This window comes from Notechis scutatus, chromosome 3 (genome assembly GCF_049901735.1).
Source record: "Notechis scutatus isolate UNSWTSFEM ecotype Mainland chromosome 3, rNotScu1.2, whole genome shotgun sequence".
Classification (NCBI taxonomy): Eukaryota; Metazoa; Chordata; class Lepidosauria; order Squamata; family Elapidae; genus Notechis; species Notechis scutatus.
Genome location: NC_142011.1, coordinates 43,213,845 through 43,237,706, shown reverse-complemented (window position 1 = coordinate 43,237,706; position 23,862 = coordinate 43,213,845). Strand labels below are relative to the sequence as shown.

Genomic DNA, 23,862 nt, shown 5'->3' with positions numbered 1-23,862 from the left:
ACTTATTCTTTAGATTCTATGTGACTTACATTCATAAAAACACAATCATAGCAAATAAGTTACAGCAAATCATACTGCTACCCATCTAACTGGGGTTGTCCTAACCAAAGGCTCTATCTGTGAATACTTTAGTGATGTTGGGAAGCTTTCCTTCTAAGGCATCTTTATCATCGTTCAATCTTTTCTCTACCAATATACTGTATTATCAGGATAACAATAGTCTGTTGTGGCTCATACTGCTGACCTACCAAATGTGTTGTCCTCATTAACAGGGGAAAGATTATATTTTGAGGAAGCTATTTCTCAAGCTAATGTCATGTATTTAACATACCCTGAAAGATGGAGCACCATCTCCTAAAAATCTTCCAGTGACTGATGAATTCTGGCTTGGTTATATGAACACACTGCCCAGAGCATAGAAAGAGCAGCATAAACTTTATACGCTTTAATTCCATAATGGAATAAACAGGGCAAAACCATTTTTCTGGATATTAAAGGAACCACACAAGATTGCTGGGACAAGACTGAGATAAGATCCATATTGTCTGTTCGAGGGCAAACCTTTGGTTTGCCAGGGTGTTGTGGTGCTATGTAAACTACAAGTGAAGCAAAACGCCTTTTTCACAAAGGCTGTAATATGAACCTCACCAAGCTGCTCTCTATCAGCCACCAGAAGGATTCCTTATATGTGCACTGAGTTCTACCAAAACCAGTTTTGGACCAACGTGCCTACCGTCCCTGTCCTATTGTTTCTCTTATTCTTTTATTTTTCTTATATGTACCCATTTCATGTATTCATAACTATGTATACACTTATACTTATTATCTTGTAAACAATTGGCAAATCAAATAAATAAATAAAATAAAAATAAACATTCTATAGCTGAAATCAGCCTATGGAATTAAACATCAGGTAAAAGACAGCGCAAGTCCTTATTTATTTAATAGAACTTTTACCCTGCATTTTTTTTTTTTTTTTTTTTGGCCAAAATTGCAAAATGTGGTAATTTAAAAAAAAGGATATTTGGTTTTTTTTTAAAGGATATCTGATCTTAGTTTTTTTTCCATAAAAAACAGTATTAGGACTGTGCAAATAAGTATCTTTCCTCCCGTTATATAGAATGCTACTTCTAATTGAACACACATACACACAAAGAGAAAGTGGAGGAAAACCAAGGAAACCCATCATTATTTCAGTTGCACCACTGTGAGTGACCCACAGATAACTTTGATTAAGTTAATTCATTAATGCTTAGCAGGGATTGGTTTGGTCTGTAGGGGATGTTATGAAATCTTGTACTCATAACTGACAACATCAGTTACCAACTTAGTCTAATAATCACTTAGAACATTGTTTTAATTTCAACTGAGATACCACAAAAAATAGAAATCTATTAAGCTCTAAATCAGCCTTCCCCAACCTGATGCCCTCCAATTCATTTCTTTTCAACTGTTGAAGGTTTTAGTACGTTACACAATAAATACTGGCAAACACCAATTTGGAAAGGATTGCTTAATGATTAATCCATCATATTATATTTCAGTAAAGAAAACAGGATGGATAATTTCAATCCTGTGCCATTTTGCTTCCATACATTTGATTGACAGTAGATCAATTTCATCACCTAAGAATGGTTAGGAAGTACAAAGAAGTAAGTAAGCTTCACAGGTTGCCTGAACATAGTAATAAAGGAATCCCAAGACAATCACATCTAAACACTTTCAACATCTTTAGAATTATAGCTCCAATTCTTATTGGCATGTTGACTAAGGATTCTAGTAACTTAGCTTAACACTTCTGAAAGAGTGACATGTTAAGTAAGCTTATCCTAAAAATATCAGGCTCTAGACTGGCAGAGAACTCTTCCCCCACCCCCCAAAGATGAGGATAATAACAATATAAATTGAATTAATGAACATATCACTTTATTTGAACTAACCTCCTAAGCCACACAAACCACTGACAACATTCCAAAGTTTCACTCTTATTGTGTTGTGTCCTTCCCACTTACTTCACCTGACCTTTTTGAGCCGAGTTGTATGTGAGCTAACTCTGGTCCCTAGCAACTTTTGTGACCCCTGGTATGACTAATTTACCTCAAATTGTAGAACTGTTGTCATTGAGCACCTCCTATTCAAGATTCTATCCTACACAGAGACTATGCCAATATCCTGAAGAGAAGCAAATATCAACCTGGTCCTGGTTTCTGTGCCAAGATCCTTCCCCAACCACACACACACACTCCCACTCCCCACTGCAGAATGTCAGCAATATTAGGCAGGAGAAAAACAGGCAATGTACTTCATTTGCTTCTTTCCCCAGGAAATGCCTCTGTGTGAGAGCAATGGATTGATAGCTTGTCTGACTTGGCTCGCTATCACTTTGCCTTTTAAGATGATCTGTCTTTTTTTTATATATAACATTACTCCAATGCCTTTTATCTCCAGCTCTGAATGTAATTTTAGCCATGGCAAAGGAGGATTAAACTTTCCTAACCTGATACATTTATCTTTCTTTTCATATTTTCAGCCTGTCCCCCCTCCCCTGATTCAGTTTCCACCAAAAGAAGAAGAAGAAGCAGAGATTAAGCTGAAACATGATCTGGGCCAGATCAGATCAGACCATGGGAGACCACTTCTTTCTCAGCAACCCCATCCCTGGCTTGCATGATCACACAGCAACAGCAGCCAAATCTTCTTCCAACCAATAGAATACAAGCATGGGGCAGAATTCAAGCCAAGCAGCAGACAGCATAGTACAAGATACAATAGATCATCCTGGATTAGAGAGACGTTTGTATCTTGCTACATTTCTGAGTTTTCCAAATACAATTTCACTATCATTTGTGAGAACAAGGACCGCAGGGGAAGCTTGAGACTGAAAACAAACTAGAAAGATTAGTGGTTATGTCACCAAGCTGGAAATCAGGAGACTGTGACTTCTAGTCCCATTTTTATAAAGTCAGCTGGATGACCTTGGGCCAGTCACTCTCTGTAAATTTAACCCACTACACAGGTTTGTTATTGTGGGCAAAATAGGAAGAGGAAGGTGCATTAGGTTTGTTACTTATAAAGGAACATAGGTAGGATAAAAAATTCTAATTAAAAATGAGATCAGAGGGGAAAATACCAATTTACTATATCTACTTGTCATGCACCCCATTGTTTTCTCCTGCAGTAATGCAATTTTCATTCATAGCTGGAGTGTCACAAAACAATAAGTCAAATGCCTTACACATTTTTGACTCACAAGTGTGTGTACAGATACAAAAACCTCACTGTGTTGTAAGATACACGGAAGACCAACCAATTTAGCAGATTCTTCAGACAGGTGTTTTCCTTCATGCTCCATGCAAAATACTGTTTATCAACCTTAATCTGCAGGAGTCCCCCTCTAGTGGCGAAAAATGGCACTGACGTATTTCAAAGCTTTTACAAAAGAGAATGAAAGATGTCAAGTACTGGGAAGGGGGGAAATTTGGGTATCTTAAAGATAAGGATTCTGTTTTTGATAGGTTTTTTTTTAATTAAAACATATCACTGCTAGCCACTATTCATGCATTAGTGAATTGGCAGATTTTAAAAAAAGTTATGAAAGGAACTCACAATGGGACAGCAAACGGAGGTGAAGAAAAATTTAAAGAGCACCAGGTTGTAGAAAGCTTTTTAAATGATATCTTACTTCGGAACAGATTTTTAGCTGTCTTGCATGAATTTTCCATACCTCAGCAATCCATACCTGACAAAGACCATATGCTGTCTTGACTCTCTCTATGTGCTAAATCTTTTGAGCAGTCACTTTTCTTATGACAGGAAATCTTCACTTTGCTTACTTTTTCATGAACACTGCATCGCATCTGAACTAAAGTTGTGCTTACAGCAGATTCAGTGAAGTCAGTAAAATGGGGTTATGACTAATCTATTCAACTGATTCAAGTTATATTAGACAATTATTCTTTGAAGCATATATTAAGCTAAATAATGTAACTTGGATAGTTTTGAGAAAGATGGCCCATCTACTGCTTCTGATATATGAACTTCAGCTTTTCCTTCTTAAAAAAAAAAGTGACATGGTGGTGAAGAGAGTAACATTTAGAAAACCACATTTTAGTTTAATTAGCCATGAAATATTTACTGCCATTTGAATGACAGGGTTATTGGGGAGGAGGGGAGCAAGTTTAAAGTAAAGACGGTAGATGGGGGCAGGATACAAGCAGGAGCAAAAAGAGAGAAGAAAAATCAAATTGAATGGATTAAGAACAGAATCTTCAAAGGGAAATACAATCTTTGGACAGAAAGATTGTATCTGAAGATTGTACAGGCACCTGAAGAGAAGTCATGGTGAGTTTCATTTCTTCTGGCCAGCTAAATAGATGACTGTGAATAATTTCTAGTTAGCAGATGGTAACACAATGCGTTGGCCTCTATGATGTGTGTAGTAGTTTCGTTAACAGTTCCTGGTTTTCCCATTTGTAGTGATGGACAGAAGTACATTGTACCCCTTGGCTATGAACCTAAACAGCTGTGTGTGGCTACATGCAGAGACAGCTGGCAGAGAGGGAAAGTATCAGAAAGAACAGCCCCCTCTTAAATGGTTTCAATATTATTTTCCTGAGCAAGTGCAAAATTATACTAAATAAGTAAATAAATGACAGTGGTGAGAGAAGCAAAAGGAAAAAGGAGAGATCCTCATACCAGCTACAAACTATAAATATTTCATGTCAGCAGAATAAAGGTGATTATATTCCTGCCAGCACCTTTTTCTGTGAATTTTCAGTGTATCACTGCCTTCAACTTTTTCTCTCTCTGTCTGTTTCTTCTAAAGTGCCCATGAAATAAAGATTAGTTGAACAATCAGTAATGTTTCAAAAGAGAATATGGGCCAGTCTCAAGAGCACCCCGTCTCAATTTGGGGACACTGCTTTGCACTTTGTTCTTACAATACCCGCAGACGGGAAAAAGCTTATTCCCCAAAGAAGGAATAAGCTTGGTGGTGAGAAACAGGAGCATTACAGCTGGTGCAATTTCTTGGGCTGAGATGGAGAGAGACAGAGAGAGAGAAAGAGAGAGAGAAAGTAAGACTAAAGAAGAAAAGTGGGACAGTGAACTTTTAGGACAGACACATTGATCCATATCTTTCCCTGAATTGGTAAGCAAGGAAAGTAAGGATGGGGGACTTACATCCATTGTTTCATCTAGAATCTGATACTTTTATGCCATCCTTTTGAGAAGGTCAATTTTTTGAACAATTGCAAACATTTTTTTTTTTTTTAAAAAGACAAATAGAGTATCTAGGGAGTCACTGCAGAATTCCAGAAAAATCATTCACCCACATTCCCCACAATGCTTGAGATACAGGTATAATAGCAATGGGTTGATTAATCCTAATATAAACTTTTATCACTGCTTTCAAGTGTTGTACATTGGCTTTAAAGCAATAACTTCTTTCTAGAAGCATCTGCACAAATTCCTAAACATTGCAATGGGAAACACTTAGTAACATCTCTTAGAGTATTCAAGCAATCTTGAAACTCTGAATGGAGCAGAAAGTTCCCTTCAGCATCAAAGCTGAGATATGTTCAGAAAGCTTTATGGTCCAAGCAGTGGTGGGATTCAGCCAGTTTGCACCACTTTGGGAGAACCAGTTGTTAACTTCCTGAGCAGTTTGGTGAACTGGTTGTTGGAAGAAATCATTAGGGCAGAGAACCGGTTGTTAAATTATTTGAATCCCACCACTGGGTCCAAGTGTCTCCATTGCAACCAATACAGATATTATTTTCATTTAGTTGCTTTCAGAAACAATTTGTCCAGCATTAAAAGGTGATTTAGTAGAACAGAAGCAAAGAGCCAAAGGCAGGTGGAGACATTTGCTCACCAGCCAAAGAGTCACTGGAAGTGTACGCATCTTGCTTTATACTTTTTCTTGTTTATATTCTATAAAAATTGGGAGGAATGGAAGAGGTGATTAGATATACTCAAGGGAAGTAGAGTTGGTGGAGGTGAGGGTTAAGAAATAAGAAATAATTTCAAGGTTCTAAAAAGCATCTCTCATTTGTTTGAACTTTACAAATGCGCTGAAGTAGGATGGAAAGACACTTCAAATAAATATTCAGAGAACATTGGTAGAATGGAGAACTTTTTCCATATGCTGATTTTAAGCCCTTAAAACTTTTGACTGCACTTTTATCTTCAACTAGATGTTACTTTCTGGTTCACCTGAGAGATTTTAATTCAGTTAAGCAAATGACCCTCAAGTTATTTACAGAAAGAACAAAAAAAATCAGCTGCCCATAGGAAAAAAAAACTTAACTGTTTAAGATAAACAGTGTTTAAGATAATTATGTTCTGGTTTGAATGACATCTGTGTTCCAATATACATTTTTCAGTTGCCTGATCCTAGAATAAAGGAAGGCCATTGACTTATCACTGGAAAACAATAACAATTAAGCAGCCCAGTCAATTATGACATAACCACAGTCAGAACTGATCAAGTCACAAGTTACACAAATCCTGGGGAAATGGAGGCAAATACAAGATTACCTTGGGTATGCATATGTGCACATAGGTGTGTAATCAGTCTTCTTTCATAGAATGCTTTATATCCATGTATTGATCCATGCCACCAAAGGGATCAACGACCCTCCACCGTTTAAGGTTCCTATGAATGTGCAGGTTTTCATGCCATGCAATTTGGAAAGCTAAGGAAGGTCAACTCTGGTTACTATTTGGATGGAGGAACTATCAAGGGCTGTATGCTAATCTGGGAAGTAAGGCAATCCAAGAAAAGGCAATGGCCATTCACGCTCCCATTTTGCCAACAAAAGTACATGGATGTATCCATGTAAATCTCCAGGAATCAAGCTCAGGTGGAAGGGGACTTTGTTTTACTTTTTAACTCCCTGAGATAACTATCCATGCTTTCCAAAAAAGATTTTTGTAAGCAACCTTCACTGCAGAAGAGACAAACTGGGCAAAGAGGCCAGAACTGAGTGTTCTCTCTATTATGCACCCTGTCCAGGGATAAAACAGGTCTCCGTGGCACGCTGACTAGGAAGCCAATAATTCTGGGTTCTGTAGAAAATACATGCAGCAGTCTTTGGTTCAACCTCCTGGATAGTTCGGATTCATTTACTTCCCCAAGAGAAGCTTCTGGGTTAGGAAAACGACGGTTTCCTAAGGACAGAAAGGCTGGCATGTGAAAGCCCTTGAAAACTAACCACGCGCTCGCGCGCTCTTTCTCTCTGGGAACTTTCTTGTACCTGTTTGCAGTTCTCGCCACCTTTAGATGGGAAGCGGGCTCTGACGAAGGCGCAGCTCTCTGGATTTAGGATGGAGGAGCAGCGGCGGTCTGGTAGCAAAGCGGCGAACCCGAAGAGCCCTCACCTGGGTCAGGATGCTGGCTGCGGGGCGCGCAAAAACAACCACCACCGCTTCCTCCTGCAGCGCTAAAAAACTGCCGGTGAACAGCGCCAAAGCCAAGCGGGGCTCTTGTCCTAACGGTACTCAGAAATAAGCGTCATAACACTGGCTGGAGGGGGTCTAGATTCCCGACTGCCCTCGGAGAGGACTAAATTCAATTCATCCATCCATCCATCCATTCATCGTCATCCGGAGCAGACTCACACAGCCAGCTCTAGACAGGCGCTACGCTCATCACACAATACAACCAGAACCACAGGTCGAGGAGAGAAGGATCGGGGGGCGAGCTTCACCCCCCGGTATCCCTCCCGAGGCTGGCAGAGCAAGCGGGGAGCAGGTTTCGGAGGAAAGCCCCAACATGCCAAGGCTGGCCGGGCTTCGAGCTCCAGAGACTTACCTCTGCTCGGAGGAGGACTCTCTTGTTGCGCTCCTTTTTGGGGGGAGGCGCCCCGTCTCCTCCCCACTCCTCTTCCTCCTCCGCCTCGGAATTATGGAGCGGTAATCCACCCAGATCCCCAAACCATTGAAATCCTCCACCGCAAGTCCCCAGCGCTGGCTGGCATCGATCGGTATTCCTAAAGTCGTTCAGCTGCTCCTGCCTGCCTTCAGTCGGTCATGCCTCCAAGAAGCTCCTCCGTGCGCAGCTGCTGCTGGCGCCGGCTGCCGGCGCTCTAGCTGGGACTGGCGAAGGCTTTGCCCAACCCGGTGCCTTTCGGACTCTTGCCTGGCACCGGCAGTTCCCAGGAGCCTTGCCTTGCTGGCTGCCGTCCCCGCGGGCTTCCCTTCCAGCGCCGCTTCCTCTGGGGATGTGGATGGGCTGGTTCCCCCTCTCCCTCCCCTCCCACCCTTTCCCTCCGCCTGCCGCTCGCTGGCTCGCTCGCTGCCAGCGCCACAGCCGCTCTGCGCTCCTTCCTCGGCTCTAGACTGGCACGGCGCTCATCAGCCCCCCACTGGTGGGAGCAGCGGCGGCGGCGGTAGCGCCAGCAGCCTGACGGCTAAAGCCGGCCTCCTTGGATCGCCGTGCTGCTCATTAACATACAGTCACAGCGGATTAACCCTTCCTCAACCAGCCTTTCGATCATGCCAGGCCTTCCCCAATTTGCTGCAGTCTCGCCTCCCCCCACTTTCTCTTCTCTGTCTCCCTCTCCCACTCCCGGCGACGTCAGAGCCAAGCGAAATCAAACGCGTATGCGTGTGTGTGTGTGTGTGTGTGTATCAGAGGGAGAGGGCGCAGGGGACCGTTTAAAAATAGGTCCGCGCCAGCAGTTGGGATCCCCAGGGGCTAAGAGGAAAGAGCCCCCTTTGCCCATCCATCAACAGCGGCTACTTTGGAAGGGGGCGGGGGTAAAGAGAGACTTGCGCCTTTGCTAGAAGGGGATGGAGAAAGAGGCAACCCCAACTCCAAGCCAACCCAAAAGCCGACCTATCGAGACGGTCGGAGGGGGAAAGGGCCGAAAAAAGGTAAAAGGGGCGGGTAACCTCCCGTCGCCCAACCTGAGTGTCCAGGTACCCACAGCTGGGCCGCTCTTGAAGGGCTGGGTCTTATTCGGCCAATGGGAAGTCCAAGGGAGTGAAAAGGGTGCGGAAGGAATCTCGCGCTTGCCTCTGGTCCCCGGAGGGTTTAAAACTCGGAAGCCAGCGTCTCCGGATTCCACTGCATCTTTCACCCGAGTAAGCGAGCGAGCGTGGGATCGCCGCCTTCGAAGAATACCCGCGGGAGTCTTGCCTGCCCCCCCCCAGCTTCCTTCCTTCCTGCTTGTTGCGCGTTCTAATTAAAGTCTCTGGTGAGAGTTGCAATTATTTAATGGAGGGGTTGAAGTTTCTAATAGAGGGGGTTGTTGGGCAGAGCCTTGACAATTTGTCATATCCTACCATCCTACCTGCCGACAAGTACTGTGAGGAGATTTTTTGAGATTGAGGTGCGCAGACTTCTGAGCTGGGGAAGGGAGGCGGGGACAATGTAATAATCTCTCCTTCACTCTTCCAAAGCAGAAAACAGCAATTTTCTCTTGATCTCTCTGAAAATGCAGCGAATAAGTTGAGCAGGTGTCTGGGAGGAAGACAAGAAATTAAAGAAGTCACCAGTACGATAAGTTAGAAAAGTGGCATGGAAAAAAAAAACACCAACAACACAGTGTCTATGTTACAGCTCTAGAGGTGTCGCTCATGGGAGATCTTTGTGGCAATCGAAAAACAACAGATTAGAAAATGTGAACATTAAAATGCATGCAAGGATAAACCTCTTTTGTTAGATAAACAAACATGATTTAGGAGCTCCTTTGGCAAAGGAGCTGGGAAGAAAAAGAACATTAAAAAGTGATTAATCAATCTGCTCTACCAGTCAAAAGGATTTTCTGATTGCAGATGGTTCTTTTAATTTAGCAGCCAAAGGGAAAGAGAAAATCAACAAATGAAAGCCAGCAAAACTGGACTGCATCTACCTCTTCTTGATTGTATGTAGAGTCAGACAGCCCTGCTGTTTTGCAACATGAGCACCCAGTGGAGGCTAACCCTCTCATCCCCCTCTATTTCCCCAAGGAAAAAGTAAGGGCGCTATGCAAATTCAGGCTTTTATGCTGCCTGCAGAAACTTGTGTTCAACTAATTCTTTCCAATTTTTTCTTCTGGTGCTGGGTCTCTGTGTCAATGGAGAAGAGAATGAGAGAGTTAAGGCTGGAATCCCAGAGCTGAATTTTTGTAGGCTCTTATCTTCTGATCATTACTATAGCAATGGCAACGTTAGTGTTTGAATATTTATTGTGTTACTGGAATAATGTCTGGCCAAGAAGTCCAGGGAAATATCCACTGAGGTTATCCCACCCAAGACTCCTGGGTTCAAATGAAACAGTCTAGCTATTTATTATCCCACCAGGCTGTCTTGAAAATTCTGGCACCAAATCAGTGTAAATTATATGCTCAGCCAGAAGTTTTGGGCTCAATTAGGAGGAGGTTTAAGGACTAGCAAGTATTCAGTATAAATCTCAACACCCTATTATTTATTATAGCTAAAGAAACAGCTTCAGCACAGGGTCTCCTATAGCAAGCCGCATGGCAGAATACTGACTGGGTTCACACATCATGTTAAGTGATAGTATGTATAATCATGGCTAATTGAATAAGCCATAACTGGCTGGTTTTGCACACTAAGTCATAAGCCATGTTTTTATAAACCATAGTGTTTGAGTTTACACCATATACAAAGCTAAAAACCAAACAAATCACTGAAACCAGCATGTTATATATACTTTTGAAATACACAAATTATTCAGTATGGCCACACAAAGGATTTTCTACCCTTTTATTTTCCTAGGCAGCTTAAGGCACTAGAATGAGTAGCAAGAAAATGGGCAGTTTCTAAAGAACCTAAAGCAATTTTAGTTTTAAGATTTTTCCAAAGTTGAGTCAATCTGTGGGAATGAAGCGACTTTGTCACTCATTAACAACAGAATTACACAACTTCTATGCAGAAGGCAGAGACATTCCTACATATGCTTTGTAACTTCTGCCTAAAGTAAGAAAACATTTTTAGGCACAAAATAACAGCATTGGGAGGTGTAATGAAGGAGGTTTCAGTAAATAAAGTCTATCAATAATGATAGATTATAGCAATGGTAGGTGCAAAAATGGGAACTTCAGTTGATAAGTATACATTAAAACAATCAATCAAGAACAAAGTCAAATCAGGCTTCATGCATTTAGACATATATAGAGATTTTAATATGCCTTTAAAAAGACAAAAGAGAGTAGAACTGAAAGGAAGCCCAAGATGGAAGTTTTAGCAATACATTCTGATTTAAAAGTAAAATTCAACTAAGTTCAATGGAACTTGTTCCTAAATAAGTATATCTGAAGATATAATCCATGAGTAAATTTTACTGACTTCTGTGAGACACACTTCATAACAGATTAAAGGATTACATTGTAACATACCTAACAGGCAGAGCAAAAAGACCTGGGAGAAAGAACAACTGAAATTCTTTGGAAAGCCATTTCCAAAAAATAGGGCTACCACTAAATAGTGTACCACAGGTAATCCTTGACTTACAACAGTTCATTTAATGACTGTTAGAAGTTACGTCACTGAAAAAAGCGACTTATGACTGATTTTCACATTTCCGACCATTGCAGCATCTCCATGGTCACATGATCAAAATTCAGATGCTTGGCAACTGACTCATATTTATGACGGTTGCAGTGTCCCAGGGTCATGTGAGCATCTTTTGTGACCTCCTGACAAACAAAGTCAATGGGGAAGCCACATTCACTTTACAATCATGTTACTAACTTAACATGTGCAGTGACTCATTTAACAACTGTGGCAAAAAAGGTTGTAAAACGGGGCAAAATTCACTTAACAAATGTTTCACTTAGCAACATAAATTTTGGGCTCATTTGTGGTCATAAGTCAAAGACTACCTTTTGTTGCTTTTGGTTTCAGCATATAATTGTAGCATTCAGGAAGGAAAAAAAGGGGTTTCTGGTTTGCTAGCCTTCGGCGGCGGCAGGGATTTGCAACTGCGCGATCCCTGCTGCGTTCGCCGCCAAGGTTCCCCCGATCCATTTGGATCTGGGGGATATAGCTGCCCCGTAGAGGCAGCTGAAGATAGGGGGGATCCGGCAAGGGGTTTGGGGGTGTCGCAAACCCCCTCCCCAGCCGGCCAAACTCCCTTTTCCTGAGGCGGAGGAACGGCGGTCAGTAATGGCCGCCACGAAGAAAGCTGCAGCTGGATAAGCAAGTGCAGGAGGGAGAAAGCTGGAGAAAGTGAAAGGTGCTTTTAACTGGGACAAGACGGGAGAAAGTGATTTGGAACCTTGAAAGCTGTTAAGGATATATTGTTGCTTGTGAGAGCCACAAGCTGCGAATACCCTAAAGGGGAAAGTTTTTTTTTCTTTGTTCTACTCTCCTTCCTTAAGTGACAGCGGGAAAAAAAAAAATCTTTTTGGCTGTGAGTGGGAAGGGAGAGTGAAAAAAAAATCAGAGCAAAATTTGAAAATAAGGAGAAGATTGCCTAGAATTGCAAAGAGTTTAAAAACTTCCAAAAAATATATTTGAAAATGATTTGTGATTACTTTAACCTCATAAAGAAAAAGTGAAGAAGAAGAAGGTATTTAAAAGAAACAGTCTGTTTGGATTGTTTGGTGATTTTGGAACCTTTGGAAATTATTTCTGATTAAATCATCTGGGTGGTTGTTTGGAAAACTTTTTCTCTACACAATGGCATCATCTGTGGATGGATTGGAACTTATATATCAAAAATATGAAAGAGAAAAACAAGGAGGGGAAGATGGACTTGGCACTATTTTTCAATACTTAGAAATGGCGGTTTATATTTATGCGAAGCAGAATGAGGATGATGGGGACAAAGAAGAAGAAGAAGACATCTTTGATGAAAAAAGGACTTTGATTGGAGACGGGAAAAAGCAAGAGAAAAAGGAAAAGAGGTCTTTAAGATTTGAAAAAACAGCCCAAAAAGAGAAGAATAAGGTGAAAAAGGGACATTATGTTAAGAAACAACAGAAAGAGGGAAAGCAGAATAAAAGGGGGGTGGAGAGACAAGGGGTTAAAGAGGACAAGGAGAAGAAGAAGCAAGGGAGAAAGGAAGGGATGAGAAGCTCTAATGGTGGGGAGCAAGATATTAAGAAGCAAAAGTTTTTCAGAGATAATGGATAGATCTTATTGTTAATGGGATTCTAGAAAGGTACATAAGATTGCATTTTTATATCTGTATTTAGAAGTAATTATAGAAAATTAGAAATAATATGTAGCTTAAAATGTGATAAAATATCTAACATAAATAAGTGAAATTTTGTTAAGAAAAAGAGTACTGTAATGAAATATGATTCAAGATTGTGATGTGGGGGGTAATAAGCGTGGAAAGCATAAGTGTTCCCACAAAGGCATGATATTCAATTGAAATGGATAAAATGTTTAAGATATAAATGATAGTTAAAATTAATGATTAGAACATGGTATACTAGCAAAATCTTTTGTGAAATGAGATTTGAAGTAGAAGAAGGAGGAACATTTCAACGAAATATTGAGCTATAATATGTGATGTGGGGGGGGGGGGATAATTATGGAAAATAGGGCTCTCATAAAAGCATGTGATTTAATTGAAAAGTAATGAGTTAAACGTCTAAGATATGAATGAATATCAATACTAATGAATAGATTTGTATTATTTTTGATAATATAGTATAATTTTAGAATGTACCAGACAGAATCCCAATGTATGTTATGTATTTTATATTAAGTACTATAAATATAAGGGAAAAAGATAAAGGCATCATACTCCATATAGTGTACAGGAGAAGTATTTCTTCTTTTTTTTAAAGAAGAAAAATAAATGATTGGCTGGAATAGAACAGACAAAGAATAATAAATATTAGGATATGAATTGAGAGGAGGAAAAAAAAAATTGAGAAAATTTAAAGGAGAGGAGAAGTTATATAGAAAATCAAAAATGTTAATAAGATATTAAATGGTATGTAAAATGAATATGAAACTGAACTTGTGTCTGTACCAAGAGTTTTAACCCGGGACTAAGCAACTTTCAGAAAAGAGATTTTTTATGCTTTTATGTTTTGTGTTTATGTGTATTTATGTATTGTTTGTCTTGAAAATAAAACTTGTTTTTTTTAAAAAAAAGGAAGGAAAAAAAGCTCTCTTATGAATTAAACTCCATACTAGGTTTGATTGAGAAATAAGCAGTGCATCTTAAACTTCCTCTAACAAAAAAGTGATATTATAAAAAGCCTTTATAGAATCATGAGCGAGAACTAACAATTATGAAATTATTATACGAGGAAAAAAACAGTGAGGAAAGTGTTAGTTAAAGGCACAAATTTATATTTAGTTAATGACTTGTGCATATCAAATCTCTCCTTAAAAACAGTCAGAATTACCATGGCACAACTGATGGCATAATGTAGCTATATAACATTCTTAATATTTAAGTAATTCAGCATATCATGGCCTAAAGGAAAACTGTGCAATGTCTTTTTCTTAGACACACCCAAGATTCATTTCCAGGCCAACTGTTGATAAAAATCATTCCTGTGTGAGTAAAACATCTTTGTTTCCTTACCTTAAAGGACCTTCAAGTTGAGCTCAGCTTTAAACTTATGCTTCTTTCTTGGCAATAATATACTGTAGAATAAGTTTTCATTCTTCTGATTATTACTTTCTTTTGTTTGGATTTATGTTTTCTTTTGTTCACTGCCTAACTCCAGCACTGGGATGCTATGTACTGCTGGTTTTTCATCCAAATTCTTATCTGGATCAACAGATCTAAGTTGAGAATGTCACTTGCTGAGATCTGTGATACAGTAAGTAAGTGCAAAAGCATCACACACCACTTTTGAGAATGTATCCATTTTCCTCTCTTTTGAAATAATGTCTAAAGCAAATTCTGTGTCATCACAGTAAATGAGAATTGGCAGGAGAACAAAATACAAGAGTATGTAGAACATAGAATTGTAGGGTTGGAAGGGACCTTGGAGATCTTCTAGTCCAACCCCCTGCTCAAGCCAGAGATCCCAAACCATTCTGGATGAATGTCTGGGCAGTCTCTTCTTAAAAATCTCTAATGTTGGAGCTTCTGGATTTCTGGAGGCAAGCTGTTCCACTAATTAATTCTTGTCAAACTTCTCATTTCTAGGTTGGTTCTCTCCTTGATTAATTTCCATCCTGTGATGACCCAGGGCGTGGCACAAAGGCAACACAGTCAGACAATCAATAAGAGTCCCTTTATTATCTCCAACTTTGCCCCTAATGTCCAGGTTACCTTCTGGCTGGAGAAAAACTCTCCCTGGAATAACCTTTGACTGCAGAAAATTAAATCCAAAACAGAGTAAACACAAACTGTAACTTAAAGTCCAAACAAGCCAAACAGAAGTAATTAGTTTAGCAGGGCAGGAGCAAGAATTTATTGACTTGAAAGCACAGCAAAACCCCCACACAGTTGGGAAGATGCCAGGAACACAGATAACCCACAACAATACAAGATAAAGTCACATTTGCTCCCAAGAACCTGCCGCATGCAGCTTGCCTTTTTTATAAACTGTTCCCAGCTGCAGCTAATGAAGGGAATCAGGGCCCTTTTCTCCCCCGTAAGCCATGCAACCCACATTGGTCTCTTTTCTGTTCCTCCCTGAGTGCCCTAGGATGAAGAGGGGGTGGGCCTGGGTCTTCCTCTGAATTCCCTCTCCCTTGTTCTACCCCTGTTCTGCCCAGCTGCCCTTCCCCAGTTTCCTCCACAGCCAATGGAGCTACACTCCCACTCCCTGTCAGCTGTTCGGCTTCCTCCTCGGATTCAGACTCCAAAAAGGACATGTCACATCCACTGTTTCTTGCCCTGCCTTTATGTGCTTTGGATAGGCAATAGGATGCTTACATCATCCAGGCATGTGAATCATTTAACTTTAAAAATACTTGTCCTTGATTGATGAGGTTTGTGGATTGAAACTTCTCTCTCTTGGTGTCAATAGGTTCCTTGGTTCTTGTCTCTGTCTACTATCTATTATTACATTATTAGTAGTAATAGAATAGAGCAAAGAGAAACCTAAGATTGATTTTAATAAATCAATTTTAATTTAAGATTGATTTTAATCTCTGATTATCAGATCTCAATGTTTTCTTTCCTCTAGCAAGCTTTTTCAGAAATGAGGTGATAAGCCACCTGGGAAAGCCAACAGAAATAATCAAAACCATAAAAAAAAAAGAAAGTTAGAATATTTTGGACATGTGATGCGACATCCAGAAAAATACAGCATACTTCATTTAATCCTCCAAGGAAAGATTGAAGGCAAATGAGATCCAGGCAGAAGAAGAACATCATGGCTTCAAAATCTAAGGGACTGGTTTGAACAAAACTCAGCAGCACTTTTTTGTGCAGCTGTTGATAAAAATAGGATCGCCAACATGATTGCCAATGTCCGATGATAGATATGACACAAGAAAAAGAAGCAGGCTTTTTAAGGATGGGAAAACCAGGATTAAAATATACAACATTTCTTCTGTTGGAAGATATCAGGGTAGGGCTTTGATACGTCAGCCACGATATCTTTCAATGCCAGCAGGAGGTTTGGGGTTGTTGGAGGTATATTTTGTGCTGGTTTTGCTCCTTCTTTCATGGATAGTTCCAGTGTAGTGAGAGAGAAGAATACATCTTCTCTGTAGGGTGACACAAGGTTTGCTCCTCTGCCTTTGCTTTTTAATATCTAGGTACATTTGTTGGATAAGGTCATCTATCAGTTCAAGGTTCAGTATCATCAATATGCAAGTGACTATCAACTGTACATAGCCACCAGAGAATGAGTAAGAGATTCTAGTCAAAACCTCATTCCAGTACATGGAGGCTACAAAATCTAAGCAAGATGGAGTTATTTTCTATTGCAGTTTTCTTGCGTTACCTCTTGATGTTCATTGTGCCATCTTTTTTAGGTCACTGCATGACTGGAATTTTGTTCATATAATGTAGGCTACAATGACAGTATCTTGAAAGTCTGTGTTTTTTCTTTCCTCCCTCTCTATACCCCAAGGAGTTAAGGTGGAGCCAGTTTGAGTTTCTTTCCCCTGCTTTTTTTCTGCTTTCTTAAAACATGTTTTTGCAACTATTGTTGCAGAGTTTATCTGTCTTTGTGGATCTCCCCACCCTGAAGACCTGGGGGTACTCTTGGATTCATAACTTGATAGGCAAACAGAATCTGTGGCTGGGGAGGAAGGAGGGGGGATGGGTGGGCTTTTTGTAGCTCCAGCTGCTGCCTCAATTGCAGCCTTCCCTGGAATGTGAGAGTCTTACAACTATAACTCATGCTTTCATTATCACTTTTCTGGATCACTGTAATACCTTCCCTCATTGGGCTATTTTGAAGATATCTACAACTTATATTAATCTAGAATGCAATGGTCCAGTTATTAGTGGATACTTCAGTCCCTATACTGAACTAGAACTTAGAAACTATATTGGATCCTCGTACAGTTCAGGTTAAGGCTGTACATTGCTTGATTTTGATATAGCTCCAAGGCTGCTCTCTCCACCCAGTATCCACCCATTCAACTGTCATCTCACAAGTAGACCAGACAGGAAACAAACAAGATGAATTAATTCTACTTTATTGAAAGACTACATTAACCAAATGTTGCAAGTCTGAAAATACAAATGTCTTGCCATTTCTTCTGATAATTTAGGGCAAATCCTTTTTAAGTTTCTTTCTCTGCCTGCTAGTCAGCTGTGGGCTCCTCCACTTTTCATCTGATTGTTCCCTAACCAGCATCTTTTATCCCGATCTTCTAAGATCATTCTCACATTGCATTATACCAGCATATAGCTCCTGGGGAAGTTTGCCAATAGTTCTTCACTTTGGTGAGAAGGTATACAGAGGCTTATGAGTATGTTTTCTCTGTTGCAGTACCTGCTCTTCAAAATATCCTTCCTGAGATATTCAGTCAGCTCCAACTCTTTTACTTTACAGACATTATTGAGAGCAGAGCTATCGAGGACAATTTTTTGAATTATAACTAATGATGTCTATATGTTGGGTTTATTTTCTAGTGGTTTTATTTAAATAAGCTATGATATGGAATTTTAATTGTTCTTTATTTCTTATTTTGATCTAACTAAAAATGTTCTGGACCATAGATATTTTATCATAATTTGATGGAAGTACGGCTTGCCAATAATCTTCTGCTTGTGATGGGAAATGATTGAATAAATAAATAACTTATGTTTAAAAGTTCTGAAAATGGCTTGATATCTGGTGGTTTTCTCAATAAACCTTTACCAGAGTGGTGAAAAGCTTCAAACAGATGCCATGACTTTTCCTCCAGGCAGTGCAACCTCTGTTCTATAAGCCAATGGCCAGGTTGCTACTCTCTCTGCCATTCTTGGCTCATGTCTGGCTGCGTAGACTTCTCTCTGTGCCTCTTCTGACTCTTCCCTTCAGCTTCTGAAAATAGTGGGAAAGGTATTTGCATCTGCATAATATATGCTGGAAGCCTCTTCAGCTATGTGAGTGGTTGGATGAAGCCTTAGAATGACACAAAAGAACCTTAAAAGGCAAATCAAATCAGTGACACAAAGGGGCCTCCTGAGCTGAAGTTCAGCTTCCTTGCAGCCCTTCTCTATTTCCCTGGGAAGGCCCCTTAAAAATCAAGTGAATGATTCCCTGACCTTTCCAATTTTAAGAAAACTGCATTCTTAACAAATGTACCTTTCAAACATCTACTGTAATGATATTTTTTTAAGAATACACACACACACACGTGTGTGTGTGTGTGTGTGTGTGTGTGTGTGTACACATACTTCAGATTGATCAATAGAGAGATGATAGATAGATTAGATATATAGATAGAGATGATAGAGATAGATACAGATATATGGGAGGTGTTTGTGTGTGTGTGTCTATACTCTCTCTTTCTCTCTGTGTTTGTGTGTTTAGTATGTGTGTGTATTTAATTGCCAATGCAGAAAGTAGTATAAATCTAAAAAAAAATTAAATGGATCATGAAATTAATAGAGTACATTTCTATTGATGTCTATTAATCATAACAGCCAGAAATGAAACATACATTTTCAGTGTGTTTAGGCTAGCCACACACTGTAAATATATGCAGGCCATTGCTAACATCAGCATTCTCTGCTGCTATCTTGACTCTTAAAAAAGTTTCCATAACAACAATCATACAGATATTTAGAGTATGATTACACATACATCATATTTAATATGTGTAAATGAAGTTTTAAACCTTGTTTCAAAGTCAAATGAATATTTTTCTTAGGATATAACCTTTTTAGAGTGTTGAAAAAAACATAAATTTTACTAAATTGATAATCTTATTGCAACTTTAGTGACATGATTCATTTTCTATATGAACACAGTAAGTTCAAAATTAGTCAAATAAGTTATAGTCTAGGATCTTTTTACAGAAAACAAATTTTAGTTTTAAATGCTGCCAATGCGTAGCAACAGACAACTGATGTCCTTTAAAACAGAAAATTATATACTTTACTGTTTTTCTATTCAGGAAGGAGTTGCCTTAGATCTGAAGTGACCAATTGGTGGCCTCAGGCCTATTTTTGTAACAATTCCATTGAATTCCCATCCAGTTATTATAGCAAAATGGCAATTTTGAATAGCTTAATTTGTATTTCTTTCATACATTGTGTCAGAATAGAGCACTAAATGTCTCAGTTTGTTTTGCCCTTAAAACTTTCTCAGTGCCAACATTCCTCCCATTAAGCAAACAAATAACAAATCTTTCTGCCAAAATAATAATAATAATAATCCTGAGCTTTGCCTCCTCCAGTGATAAAGTGATAGCTCTGTATCTTAGTCATACCTTCTGGGCATATCAAGGTAAAAACAAACAAACCAACCCTAAACATTAGGTTGGTTAGATATGCAGCATGATGAAGGTTTCTAATCAGCCACCATGTTTACTTTCTGAGAATGCCTCTCCTATTTTTAATGTGTAGTTTCAACTGATTACACTCAGGGAAATGTGGTAAAGAAAGAAAGAAAAATATTCCTAGTCAACATCACAGAATATATGAGTTGGTTCTTCAGGAAATGTACGGAAATCTCTTACAATAGTTTACATACAGATGTGTTTTTATATTCTACTTAGAAAAAAAGAGAATGAATACATCTCAAGCTACAAATACCTTTGGGTTAGGAAGCACCTTATACTTTGCTTTATCTTTTTAGGAAAGGAATTACATGAGAGGAAAACTGCAGGAGCAGAAGCAGCAGAAAGGAGCTCTGGACTGAATCAAAATGTGTCTGTAAGGAGATTATGGCAAATTATTCACACATGCCTGGACACACATATATTGATGAAATGAGACATACTAGCACTGGAGGTCAACAGTACAAATAAATCTAGGATTCTGCTTCTGGCTTTTTCAAATACCCAAGAGAAAAAGGAAAGGTTATATTTTCCCCTAAATCCTTGCGAGGAATGAAGGATGAAGAGTTCCACTTAGAGCACATTATTTTCTTTCTACTTTCAGATAAGGAATAATAGTTATTATAGTTTAATACAGTAGCCCTAACAATCCCAGAATTTCATACTCCAGAAATCTGAAGAATTACTCCAATAAGGCTAGAGTTTTTTTTAAATGTTTAGCTGCAGTTTCCTTTCTCATTTTATGCTCCTTTTTAATTAAAATTTAATTCTAAAATTAGATATGTGTGTGGGTGCAACACACATTATTTTATGAGTGTGCAGTCCACAGTTCTTTTTGTTGAACTACAGTAAAGTATGTTCATGGTGATGATGATGATGATGATGATGATGATGATGATGATGATAATATTTCTTCTATTTTAATAAAAAAAATACACGAGAATCAGCAAGTGCACAACACAGCAATTCATTCATTCATTTATTTGTCCAATTTATATAGTCACCCATCTCACGAAAACATGACTCTGGTTGTCTTACAACAAAGCTAAAACAATCAATAGATGTTTAATGCAATAAGTATCACATAATTAAAATATTAAAATATATGAAACAAAACTAAAAAGAAGATATAACAAGTGACATGTCTTCATGTATTTGGGAAAACCATTTTTTCTCTCCCCATTTGAAGTGGGACAGATGGCTATGGGTTGGGCAGCATGTATGTCGTAGTACGGTCTTTTCAAAATAAGATTAAAATAATATCATGTATTCATGCAGGGATTAATTCTTTAGGCCTAAAAGAGGCAAAAGCCAGTGGAGAAATTCAGCAGCTTGCTGAGTAAGCAGCCTGTCTGTTTATCAGTGTGCTACATTGTCTAAGATTACGGCCTGCTTATTGTTTCTAGACAGAATTAAAGGGCACTTGTACACTTATGAAGGATGGCAGCAACAATTCAGACTGAATTAATCCAATATAACCTCAGCTGATGACTGACCCTTCCTCCACTCTGATCAGCTGAAAGGCAATATGTTAACCTGGATACAAATCCCATTGCATAGGGTAGCTTTCTGAAGCAACCAGTAACCTTATAGGGACATTTGAATGGACAAATAAAGCTCTTTGTCCATTATTTGTAAATTATTTGTAAAAAGGTCACATACTCTAGGATATTCTAGGACGGGGAAGTCAAGATTTTTAAAGACCCTATAAGGAACAAAATGACTTGCATGTGCAAAAAATGTAAAGGTTAACCATATAAAGCAAGAGTTTATTTACTTATTTGCTTGCTTATTATCTATCTATCTATCTATCTATCTATCTATCTATCTATCTATCTATCTATCTATCTATCTATCTATCATCTATCTATCTATCTATCAAGCTTGTATATTTCCCATCTTGCCAAAGGCTATTCTAGATCAGGGGTGTCAAACTCAAGTCTTCACGGCGGCGTCACATGATGTATTGGGACTCCCCCCCCCACATGACGTATTGGGACTCCCCCACCCCCTTTGGGCATGGGCGTGGCCAGTGTGTGCCACATCTGGCCCATGGGCCGGGAGTTTGACAGTCCTGCTCTAGACATTGAAAACAATACATAATAAAACATTGAAGAATAAAGATCTGTAATTTAAAAATTAAATTAAAAATAACTAAGCAGCTACAGCAGGTGGGAGCAAAGTGTGCTCAGAGAGGAGGTGGGGTATTCTCTACTCCATTAGTCACTTCCAATGTGCTGTACCCCTATTAGGGCATGCGGCTATTTGGCATACCATGCCTTTAGAAGGCTAAAAGAATGGCAGCAGGTCAAACCTGGGGGGAGGGGGGGAAAGATGTTTCAGAGGTTGGGAGTCACAACAGAAAAGTCTGTACATTTGGACCTCTCCAGCTGAAATTCCTTAGCTGATGGGTCCGCAACATTCCCCATCTGCCAGCATCAGTGCTAATCCCATCAGAATGCACTGGAATCTAAAAGTATATCTTAAACAAATGATAAATGCATGTGTATTCATTTGAATGCTGGTATCTGCTTCTGTTGGAGAGATCCAACAATCATTCCTGAATAAACTTTTCTCTTCACCTGTTGGCCTTTTCTGCTCCTCATGTGGAGAATTACTAATCCATCACAAACTGGTACGTGCCGGAAGAAAACATTTATATATTTCTGGCTTTTTAATAAACATGGTAATTTCCAGCAGCCAGGAGTCCCGGAACTGCCTTATTGCAAATATCAAAAGTATTCTAGCACTAGCACAAAGGATAACCAGTTTTGGAGGAACATGATTCCAGATGGATTGCTGAACACGCAAACAATCAAACAAAACAAAATAACAAAAAATGCTTTCCAGAACTCTAGAGATTCATCTGACATTAATAAATCTCTCATCTAGAAAAGCATAAAGAATGCAAACTATGACAAAAGAACAGCCATATGTGCAGGAGCAGCTGAGGTTATTAGCCAAACAAACCTGAAGAAAACTGCAATAGAAAACTATTTTCTCTTTCATTATCATTTTTCGACAACTAAATGATCACAGGTATATCAGAGAGTAGGTACTATTGGCTATAGTGTCTAAATTCAAGTTCAGTTCTGAAATGATTTGCAGATGATATTGTTGCTATGGAGAGGTTATTCTGCCTATTCTTTCATTTGTGGGACATAGAATAAGTGATGGTATTAATAAAGATACATTTGTTATGCACAATTCTGATTTTTTTGGGGAAAAGTAAGTTTAGGGTAATTTGATTCCCCCTAGTGGCAGGTTGCAGGCCAACAGAAAGAATAAATATATGATGAATGAAATCTATAACAGCATTAAACTATTTTAAATAGACATTCCACCTGAATCATTGAGAAGAGGAGGACAAAGTCTAAATCTAACTTAAGGCAGCAGCAAATGCTGCTGAAGATTATTTTTTATTGGATTAGAGAGGATTCTGGTGTTTTGTTTACTGTTAATGTGAAATTGACCATAGGATGGAATTCCAGGACAGCCAATTGAAAGCTGCAGTGAGAATCATTTTTTGTGATATTTTATAGCATTCCCAACAAATTACTATCTCAAATGCTGAAGGTTTCTAAAAAGCTCAACCCATAGAGTGTTGAAGACAACAGTGGCTCCCAATTTTTAGGCTACTTTTCTTATGCGCAGGACATATTGACTCATCCATTTACATTAAGCTTTTAAATATGATTTGATAAAGCAAAAGGAAGCAAAACAGCCAGTGCCTCTTTCCCTCCCTCCCTTCCTCTTTTAATTTGTATAAAGTAAAGGTTTTCCTGTCAGTCATGTCCAACTCTAGGGCATTGTATTCATCTCCCTTCCTTGACTGAGGGAGCCGATGTTTTTATTTATTTTATTTATTTGTCAAGCAAGTATTAGATAATAGGTATAAGTATAAACATGGTTATGAATGCATGAAATGGATATGGATAAAAAAAGAAACAATAGGACAGGGACGGTAGGCATGCTGGTGCGCAAAGACAATTTCCATGGCCATGTGGCCAGCATGCTATATGTCAAAGGTGC

General features: G+C 39.1%; 1 protein-coding gene across 1 annotated transcript in view; it reads right to left on the bottom strand.

The window, feature by feature from the left end:
* Positions 1-8,233, bottom strand: part of PLXNA2 (plexin A2) — a 492,988-nt gene extending 484,755 nt beyond the window's left edge. Inside the window, exon 1 of the mRNA XM_026675200.2 lies at positions 7,817-8,233. The gene's annotated coding sequence lies outside the window, so the exon portion shown is untranslated. The remainder of the gene's footprint in view (positions 1-7,816) is intronic.
* Between the last annotated feature and the right edge of the window lie 15,629 nt (positions 8,234-23,862).